This window comes from Limanda limanda, chromosome 15 (assembly GCF_963576545.1).
Source record: "Limanda limanda chromosome 15, fLimLim1.1, whole genome shotgun sequence".
Lineage (NCBI taxonomy): Eukaryota > Metazoa > Chordata > Actinopteri > Pleuronectiformes > Pleuronectidae > Limanda > Limanda limanda.
The window spans coordinates 6,403,166-6,414,351 of NC_083650.1; the positions used below are offsets into that span (position 1 = coordinate 6,403,166).

General features: G+C 40.3%; 1 long non-coding RNA gene across 1 annotated transcript; it reads right to left on the reverse strand.

Annotated features, from left to right (window-relative positions):
- Nucleotides 1-10,027: 10,027 nt before the first annotated feature.
- On the reverse strand, nt 10,028-10,879 carry LOC133020684 (uncharacterized). Its single transcript, XR_009682933.1, has 3 exons — nt 10,826-10,879; nt 10,274-10,729; nt 10,028-10,133 (listed from the first exon to the last, which is right to left on the reverse strand). It is a non-coding gene; the product is annotated as an uncharacterized LOC133020684 (long non-coding RNA).
- Nucleotides 10,880-11,186: the final 307 nt, after the last annotated feature.

The following is an 11,186-nucleotide window of genomic DNA, read 5'->3' on the forward strand; positions in this document are numbered from 1 at the left end:
AGCTCGGCGAGATGCACCGCGGAGGACACACACACACACACACTAATGCACACACATACTAACACATGCAAACACACACTAATTCACAGACACGCACACACACACACACGCACACACACACACACACACACACACACTAATGCACACTAATGCACACACATGCACACACATCCTCCAAAAAATATTCATCCAAAAACACTGAAATTCTCAATCTGTACATAGAAGTAAACTTACAGAGATAACAATGATTCTACAAACTCACACAAACGCCTCGTGACTCACAAAAGAGCAGGCATTTGTATTACCATTGTTTAATTGATATTATAATGATGATGATTATAATGATTAAATATGTTGCATTACTCGGGAACATTTGTTCTATATATAGCAGCTGCGATTCTGCTAAATATGATATTTTGAATATGAAAATGCAACATCTGTATGTTGCATGATGACAAAATGTTTAAAAATAAATTCCAGCCTCTTTCTACATGAATGTTGCACAATAAGTAGTTGAGGATGAGCTTGTTTATTAGAGTCCGTTTGTTTTTACAGTGATGAAGCAATCAAATGTGTTCCCAGTATTAACACAGGGGGGCACCAAAACTCTGCTCTCTCTCTCTCTCTCTCTCTCTCTCTCTCTCTCTCTCTCTCTCTCTCTCTCTCTCTCTCTCTCTCTCTCTCTCTCTCTCTCTCTCTCTCTCTCTCTCCCTCCCTCACCCCCCCCCTCCACACACACACACACAACACACACACACACACACACACACATACACAGTTGCGTCTGCATGACATCAGAGGACATTGCATTGACTTACATTGATTTCCTGGAGACTTTCTCTAAACTTACCAAAGTTACTTCTTATTTTACCCTAAACTTAAACTTAAGCTTAACCTAAACCCAACCTTAAATCAAGTCTTCACCTTAAAATTAAAACTCAATGACTTAATGTTTGTGCCCATGAGCAACACAAGTCCCTCTGACGTGACTTTAGGTCCCCACACAGTACTAATACCTGGACCACACATACACATACACACGGACTCACACAGCCGTTCTGTTGCAATAGTCTTAATGTGTGTAAATCTACTACTTAACTTGAAGTGAAATAAACATAAAAATATCATTGTCACAGCTACAGGGACGAGGAGTGGCGTTTGGTTATATAATGTCTTCCCATCAGCAGCAGGTCAGGGTGTGTGATGATGCTCTTTGATGCTTTACAAATAATTTCAGTTGGCAACTTCCTATGAAAACTAAAAGGACAGAAGTGAGCGGTGGTTGGAAATTACACTTGAAGGGGGATATTTAATGTATTGATTTACTGTCAGGTCATACTCCATCTTTGCATCTGACACATTCAATATTTAGACGTGAGTATCTGGGACTCTTCAAAGCGAGGATGATGAAAAGGTCATGAGAGAAAATCCTGCATGTGCATGTTTATGCTCTTTGACACTGTTGGCACAGTAATGGGTTCTGAAGAGGCTGTGGTTTTCTTTGTGGGGAGGATTGCGCTCATTTGCATGTGAAAAGGTCGAGAGCAATACAAAAAGGAAGACTCTGCTCCATCGTGGCTCTCAACCACGAAGCAGGGAGTCCCTGGGACAATACAAGTGTGTGTGTGAGGAATAAACATGGAGCGTAAGTAAACATTTCTGTGCATCTGAGTCTATATATTCTGCACCTGCAATGGGTTGTAATTGAAGACAGTAAATGAGGAAAACAGCATGCAAATAATACTACAATTATCGACAGTATGTGTTTTGTAGCAGAGATACAGTATCTACCCTGGTTTGTCCAGTCCCGCAATACTACGATGTCTTAGTAGCAATTAGCCCCATAGACTGTATATAAAGATGAACAACATTACGGCTGCCCAAAAGTGTAGCCAAAGCGTCTTGATTTCCCCCTGGTGGCTGGTTGCGCAATGGATCATGAACCCTACCTCCTCCATGTTAGAAGATGGGACATGGCCCAAACCAAAAAGTCCAATTACACACCAAAATTGTTTTTCTCAAACATGCAATATATCCATTAGTTGTCAAGACAATTCGTTCAAAATCACAGACGTCATGATCGCTGGAAGAAAAGTGTGGGGATCACCAAAGTCATGAGAATTCACAATCAGGAAACCTTCCAAGCAACATTTAGAAATATTTGGGGCAGTACATCAAGTGGACGATACGATATTTCAGTCTGGACTGCAGCGGTCGATCAACAGACAGACCGACATTGTTATCTCAAGGCCCACGAGCAATGCAAAGAAAGATGTTTATCCCTTCAGTCAGAACTTTATCTACAAAACCCTGATGTCTTTGCTCCAGAATGTGTCTGTGGGTTTATCTTCCACTCACTGGTCATTGGGTTTGTGTCGTTAATCAAACCAAGCTAAGACGGCCTTCTGGGGGTTTTCTGGAACTAAGGGACTGCTGTATGTGTGTGTGTTTGTGTGTGTGTGTGTGTGTGTGTGTGTGTGTGTGTGTGTGTGTGTGTGTGGCTTGGCAGTTGGAACCTGAGGTCAAACTGACGGCACCTGTCTGCTTTTCTGAAGGTCTCAAGGTGAAATCACGAGGGACGCCTGCACATGTACAAGAACCTTACAGGGTTGAGCAAATCCATCGCACCCGGAAACCTCAACTATGTGCTTTGATCTGCCTGCTTGCACTCAGCCACTTTTGGAAAAGCTATGAATTTACTCGGCTAATTACGACTCTCCAAAATGAATAAAAATTAGATAAAAGGGCAATTGAGTTGATTCAGATGATGAAGTACACAAATTAAATGAGTGTTATTCTGCTGATTCTGTTCACTTGTACATTATGTAAAGTGTTTCTAACAATGTTCAGAGAAATCCATGATTTTTATTCAAGGTTAAGAGGCGTTTAATTTCATTTGCCTTTTAATTGTCAGTTTCATATCAGCTTTGCCTGTGATTTCCCCAGTCTCTGCTTTAACTTAGTTTTGTGCTATTTGGACCATAATGACCGTTTACAATACATGGGACACTTTGGGTTCACATCCAGTTTACACCTTGCCTAGCGCACTGCAAAATTAGTTTTGCGATTTCTGAGCCCCATTGTCTGTCTTACAAAACATGGAAAAGCAATTTCTTATCGGTTTATACCATTTCTGTCTTTAACACAGATAAATGGGAGCTGGGGAAAAGCAATAATGGCTCCAGCCGGGGTTCGAACTCTAAATTGTTACCTGGTAGGGATCTTATCGCAGTGAGACGGCGTGACAGCTCTGAAATGGCCCTTTCACATGATTTCACCAGCGCCTCCCTCTGAATCTGCTTCGTGCTGCTGTCCTGAGGCCCGACTGTCGAAGTTGATTTGTCGTGAGCGCACCAGGCCACAGGAACAATGGTGGACTATTATGCAACTGCATTACATATCGGACTTATGTTAGTTTCACGTTAAAATCTTTATATTTCAGTTACTGTTCACCTGGCAAGACATGCTGTGATATTACACTTCACTGTGTATTTTTGATCTTGGAATTATATTTTGACCAATATTCTACGGCACATGTAATAATTCTGTGAATTAATATAATGTTTATTTAAATGGACTGTGCTGTAACTTACGTCCAGATTCAGAATCATAAATGGATGATGAAGAGTCATTTTTCCTCTTTCTGTCACAAACAATAGGAAGCTCCCCTGTTCCGAGAAATTAGATCCCAGAGGTCGATTCAAGCCGAGCCATTAGAATAACTTATAATTTTCAAAAGCATTATTAATGGCAGGAAGTCACGAGAATATATCACTGCTCCCTATTACTCTCTTAAAAACGCAGGACTGGGTTTGGGCCATGGCCACATTTCAGTATTATAAATATAACAGTTAGAACATCAGTTAAGCATCATCCGTATTCCCTCCTGCTTTTAGCCAAAACAAGCATTAGAGCAAAATCTAAGTCGTGTCCAATCTGCCTGAAACAAATTGATTCTTTCTATTCACATAACTTCACAACACAACAGGCAAGTGATTCATTCAGAGACACAAGGGGCTGCTGATGATAATGAAACATGAGGAGGAGATTGGTATTGGGTTGAACTGTTTGTCACGGTCATATAATAAATGTTCAAGATTTCACTAATCAACATGCTATATAAGGATGGTATGGTGGTGCAGTGGTTAGCACAAATGCCTCAGGGCACTAAGGTTCTTGATTTGAATCCTGGTGCCTTCCTCCCAAAGTCCAATGACATGTGGATTGGTTTTAGGTTAATTGAAGACTTTAAAATGTTGTGCATCCTAGCCGACCAGGGTATGACACAATGACCTGAAGTACGATACTTATCATGTTGTCAAATGTCAAAGACAGAATTAGATAATTGTCCTCTAGGAAAAGTTTGCGTATCCATCATAGGAGAGTTTTCGGTTGACGTCCGCAAAGCAGCAGGATAATCTGTCAACTCTCATCGTTTGTCAGTGAAATGTCAAAACATGTCTTCTTCACAGCATCAGCCAAACAAACACACACATATGCACGAACAGTATCTCTATTTCTCTCTCTCTCTCTCTCTCTCTCTCTCTCTCTCTCTCTCTCTCTCTCTCTCTCTCTCTCTCTAGCTCTACGTCAAACCTCCCTAAAATTAAATTAAATAATTCATCATCATCATTGCGGAGCCGTGCTGAATTCATCAATCATTGAGTTTGCCAAGAGACACAGGGAAATATTCACCAGCAGATTTCCAGAGTGAGTGAGGGTTTCCATCTGCTCGCTACTGATGACCGAATTTGGAAAATAATTGTTTGAGTTAAACATTTCTCTCTTTAAACTCCCCGCATGCAAAATGACAGATATGGTGATTTATAGCTATTTCAGTTTTGGTTAAAGTAAAAGAAAGGTGCTTTCCTTCTGAAGCGCCTTCAAACGTGCAGATGTACTCAAGAGATGACCTGTCTGACCTTTCAAACATTTCACAGAAATCTCACGTTCAGAGGTAACGACAAAATTCCACCCTTCAGCATTTTTTCATGCTCATTTCACTGCTTCTGGAAACTTTGGGAAATGTAAAAAGTCATAGTTGCTTCTTTACCAATATTTATCTAAGAGATTTTAACAGCTCGAGCTCTTCTCTGGTATTTCTACGAATCGTTGACATAGATTGTATCGCCATCTACTGGCCTGGCATGCTTGAGTGTTCCTATTAATGTTTGTGTTCTCATCTGGACGAAGATATTTTCCTGCACAAAGTTCGTGTGAACGGAAAACTTTAAATAAATATCCATTCTAAATAAAATCCTGCATTAGTTTGGACAAGGCCTTAAAAGGAGCTGTGGTTTTCTGTCTGCATAGTCTGTGAGAACTGTGTTCATTCTTTTCCAACTCACTCTTAATTAGACTCGATCAAATAAAGATAAAAAACAGTAGAACTAATTCATGCCTCACTTGGTGAGATTTGATCTGAACAGAAGCAGAAGCAAGAAAACGCAGGAATTAAATCCTGTGCTGTGGATTTTAACGACAGTCATTTCCTCCTGACTTGTTTTATGTTGCCGTTGATAATCATTTTCTCTTCCTACCTTCACCCCAATGTTACAACCCATGACTCATAACTGTGCTGGTTTCCATGGCGACACTTGTGGCTGTCTCATCAACTGCAGGGTATACAACCTCTCTCCTTCCTCTCTTCCTGTCCGTTACCTTTTCTCTTCCTCCCAGGCTCGTTTCTTCATCCGTCTTTGTCCCGTACCTTCCCCCCCTTCTTGCCCTCAGGTCCCCTCGCCCTCACTGGAAACCTCTGAAACTAACAACCTGCTCTTCAACAGGTTAATAAGAACTCAGATTCATAACAACCCGAGGTGCTGGGTTGGATTCCTATCCTGCAGATTAAATTATGTAGCTGAACACGCGAACTACACCAATTAAAACAATGTCATAAAGACATGAACCATGATTCAGGTGTTGTGTGAACATTTCTTTGGTGTGAAAACCAAAGAAATGTAAAATCAGGACACACAGAGTTAAGACTCTCCTCACTGTACACGGACATACATGAACAATCAGACCTCCACATGCACAAATGAGTTTTACGTTCGCTGGGCAGTTTTCAGTTGGGATTAAATCGTTTCATTTTAAGACTGAACCCTCTGAAGTCTGAGTAAAACTCTGCATAAACGGTAAACACTCCACAAATGTTTTCTTCTCTGATCAATCATTCAAAAGCACTTTGCACCACATGACATTCACCAAGTAACACACACCTTCCCCCGAGTCCTTGGGCTTTATCGCTGTAGATCCAGGAGCGCTGCTGCAGCCACATCGTGGATCGTGATCGTGGTGGCAGCTGACCGTGGACTATGATTACAATAAGACTTGTTGATATAATGAAATATGCCAACTCACATATTCTACCATTACTGGCAATAACACCTTCATTGAAATTGTCTTTGCTGATCCCTTCATCTTTATCAGATATTTTCTTATGTTTGATGTTCTGTATCTTGCCCATTTCTACAGGCAGACCAAAGAACTCAAGATCAAACCATCAACCTTTTCGCTCAACCTCCCCTTCAGGGATTTATGGAAAAATGAGAATGTCAGTTAGTCATCGATGGAAGAAAATTCATTGCTGTGATTTTATTTCTGCTGGGACTCAATTACTTGGTACATCATTGGTACAATGTACCAGTTGTGATCAATACAATTTGTTTGTACAGGCAGAATATATGACCCTGTTAGTGGAGAAGGAGGGGTTAGTGATCGTAACACTAAATAATTAATTTTTCCTTTCAGGAAACCGAAAATCTATTCCTCTTGCTTCATTATTTTTAATAAAACGATACAAGCCATCGATTACTTTGGAGGGGACTAAGCTGGGCAAATCCTTGGCTCCAACATGTTTGCATGTATCGCCTCTTCTCGACTGTTACCTCAGAGCACGTCTCCGTGAACAGACTCCCCTCTCTGAAAAGACTAATTAAAACTGAAGGGATGATCGTCCCCGTCTGCCCACTCATCTCAGAGCGAGGGAGGACGGGACACAGGGAGAGGCAGCCGAGAGAAACCTCTCATGGCGACGGCTGTCAGCGGCGTGACAGAGTGGGATTCCACCGGGAGGCTGAGCCGAGGCGGGACCGTGTAGATAGCTGCCGTCGAGACCACTTCTGTGTTCGCTGCAGCAGCCTCTTCACAATCCTTACAATCTAATTAAGTTCTCCACATGGGAAACCGCTTCTGCAGAGGAAGTTTGAAACCAGGAGATCAGGCCTAACAATCCAGCACAGCAGCCCCCACAGGTCCAATCAATCACAAGCACGTCCACATATCAGACCTTTCACACTGCTGCGACTGGGCTGTGGTGTTTGTCATGGATACTCCAGTGTACTGGTCTCACAGCTCGCTGCTCTGAAGAAGCTGTTAAAGCACAAGGCTGCTCAGCATTCAGAGAACAAAACACAAGGATGGAATGATTTTCTTCATGATCAAAGGCAGGTGGCGTTTTTCTTCTCCTTCTGAGGAGCTGAGGAGAAACACACAGAGAGGGTTGAAGATGCTAAGTGTTTTGTTTTTTCTTGCTATGAGGACACAGCTGTTTTTCTATGTACAGCAAAAAAAAGGGCAGATAAAAGTTCTCTCTGTTGCTTCCTTAAAATATCAGGGTCTCATACCTTCTTCTGATGTAGATGAGAAGATAAACACCCAAAAATAAAAGCCCCCCCCCCCCCCCCCCCCCACCCCACCCAAGCATCGCTCAGCTATATTTCCCTTGCTGATGTTGACTGGATACAGGTTTAAAAAATATTATTTAAAATTCTAAGTGAAAATGAATTGCACCACAGAACACGTTTAGTAAGCAAAGGCCTTTGAAATTGTGCTTTATAAAGTAGCGTTTCTGCTGGTTGCCTGGCAACCTAAATGCGATGCATCAATCCTCTTAAAAAAATTGAATTTAGAAGATTAAATAAATTTGTGGTGTAAGAAGAAATAAAGTGTGGCTTTGATATGTGAACTTGATAAGTTTTTCTTTAATTATAATCATTTAGTCCTATTATAGCTAATGATAAAACTTTTAGCTGGAAAAGCCGTTAACCATTTATTAACGACTTAATTAACTGCACCATTGATGGATTATTCATAATGACAGATCTTACACTTTATTAATCACTACACACATTTTTAATGGCAGCCAGAGCGTGTTACAGACATAATGTATCTCAACCTGAACCTCTCGACTCCGTAGCATCTCCGTTCACAGGGGAAGAAAAAATGACTGAACTTCCTGGTGAAATATTAATGCAAATATTTGTCTGAACATTACTTGATGTATATCCTCAGTAACTCAGGGAGGCGTCTTGTACCGTGATGCTTTTACATAAACACACATACCAGTCGTTTCTTTTTCATCTTTCTTTTGATATGTTGATGTTTTGATACGTGTTGTCAACTCGTGTCCAAAGTAATGCATTATTTTGTGGTGTTATTTGATAAGAAGAGCCTTGTTGTGCTCCGGTAAATCTGAACTAATGCTTGAAAGATCGGTTTCCTCCTCTGCCGGCTGCACAGCCATAAATCAGACCGACACTTTCTGAAATCCTGGATAATAAGTCAGAGCCTCGGCATAAACAATATCTGGATTTGTTGGTTTCATCACTTTCTTGTGGCCTGTGACCAAAATATGTCATATTTAGACAATTCTCCATGAGACACATTGAGATATTAAATGATAACAATGAAAATATACCTCTAAGAAACAATATGAATCTTGTTTTCCAGCGGCAGAGAAACAGGTAACAGCATAATTGGAGAAGATAAAAAAAGAAACACTCCAGCAGCAACAAACAAAGGGCAGTTTCTGTGGCAAACAATCACTGACAGATTGAAGTGTTCACTTGGTAACTGGTCCATCAATATCACATTATGTTAGCACCAAACACATTTAACCTGGAGTTTAGAGCTGGATTTCAGTTTGAGTTGCTGTTGCATCAATGCTGTGATTGCATTGAGCTCTAGAGTGAAGTCAAGATTCAGCGGGTTTAAAAGTGAGTTCAGACAAACACTTGTTAAACTCAAAATTAAAAGCAATTTATTGTTGCTTGTGGATTTATTTAATAAAGAGTCTTAAAAAGTATAAAATAGCTTAATTTTATGGCTTGAAACCTGCTTCCATTGCATTTCTAAAAAAATATTAAGGTGGGATGCATCATTTTCTTTGTGTATTGCAGGTCTCATAGATATTAGAAAACTAAAACTACAAACGAAACGAACATGGAACTGATAACCTGGTGTCTGGAGGATTATCCTCTACACGCCGACTTCACCTTATCTTCAATTATGGAGAAGTGGGAGTTATTCTGGGACTCGGATATTCCTTCCTCTCTGTTTAGCTGGACATGGGTTTTCAATTAATTTATTATGGTCTTAAAATGCTCCTAAAATCGAAACCGACAGAAACACATATAGACATGTTATACAACATAATTGAAACTTTGACTTTCAATAAAAGAGTAAAACTTTGCTCTCAAATTCATAATAGTCATAATTCATCCAAACCCCTTCAGAAACATTAACAACAGCTGAGGCTGGTGGGAAAGGGATTAGCTCTGCAGGTATTTTTTCATTTGGGCATTGTATGAAATCAATCTTGACCTGGTTGTGGCACAAGATGAGTCAGGGGATAACCAGAGTTAGGAGAGCTCAATCTCAAGAAGAAGGAGAATGCCTTGATCCTTCAAATCATTGTTGAGACGTTTCAATCAAAACCTTATATTTGGACCTCAGGGGGCCACCGGCAGCAGCAGGATTCATCCTCTAGAGCCGGTTTTTCAAAAGTTTTAGTCTGGATCAAACTGATCCAGATTAGGAAATCTCTTTTTCTGCTATCCAGGATCACGTAATCCATTTTATTTTTATGCTGGTTTTTCAAAGCAATGTGGGATTGGATTACTCTGATCCGGATTCAAACTTTTCAGGATTACCAAATCTGGATTACCTGTGGTCTAAATGGGACTATCACAATGTAGCTATGTAAAGAACAACAGGTAGAATAGTGTGGGGTCACTCCAATATGCTTTATTTGAACAGAAAACAGGACTGAACGGAACAGCAAACAAACAATATAAACATCCCCCTCCATTGTCCATTTCTTGGAAACAGGCAGTCCACTCATCTGAGACCTACAACAAATAAATAAATAAATACATACTTTACTCACAAATACATTATGGATGTTTTTAACAGGTTTCAAACAAAGATTTATTGAATTGAACTGGATAAAACAAGGCTTAAATGTCCAATACTTAACAAAATAAATTACTTCTTAGTTCTTGTTATGAGTAGTTCTTCTTATGAGTTCTCCTTCTTCTTCATCATCATCATCTGCTTCGTCGGGCAATAATAAGCTGTTCCTCTGCTAGATGGATCTGTACTTCTGCCCTTTCACTCTCTTTTTGCAGAAGTACCTTATAGGCGTCATCTTTCTTTGGGTGCTTTGAGCCTCTCTCTGGGGGTCCTGTGGGAACTAGGCCTTCTGGCTCCACCTGTGATTGACCTTCTCCCTCGATTACAGGGCTGAGATTAAGAATAAATGTTTCTGAAGAAGGCTCACCATCCTCTGCAACATCTTGGATCTCATGCAGAGCTTCCGACTTTTCACCTCCAATAATATCAAGGACTATGTCTGTGTATTCACCCCTCTTATATGGGTTGTTGCCTGTTTGGCTGTTCTTGGCTTCAGCGTGGTCTTTTGTTGCCTACCTACTTTATGTACTTCCTGTTGAACAATTCAAGTGAAATTGATGAATAAATATAAATACTGTAAAATGTATGATATAAATGTTGTATTATTTAAGTAACCAATTTTAGTTACCTAGTTTTATTACTGATATCCACCATGAATCCACCCTCCTGCTGGGATCAGTTTAATCCTGATTTTTGGGATCACAATGATCCCAATCCTACCAAAAAGTTTTGAAAAACCCAAACTCAAGGTTTGATCCGGATCAACAACAAGATTAGATTACGTGATCCAATCCAAATTCTGAATCCTTTTTTTCTTTTGAAATACCCAATTTCAAGATTTGATCCAATCCGATAGCCGTAATCCGATCAGATTACTTTTGAAAAACCGGCCCCTGGGGATCAGGAATGTTTGGACAAAATTTGCAATGCAACCCACAGTTGTCGAGCCATTTTCCGCTTCTATCGGCCAGCAAGCATTGTTACGAAAA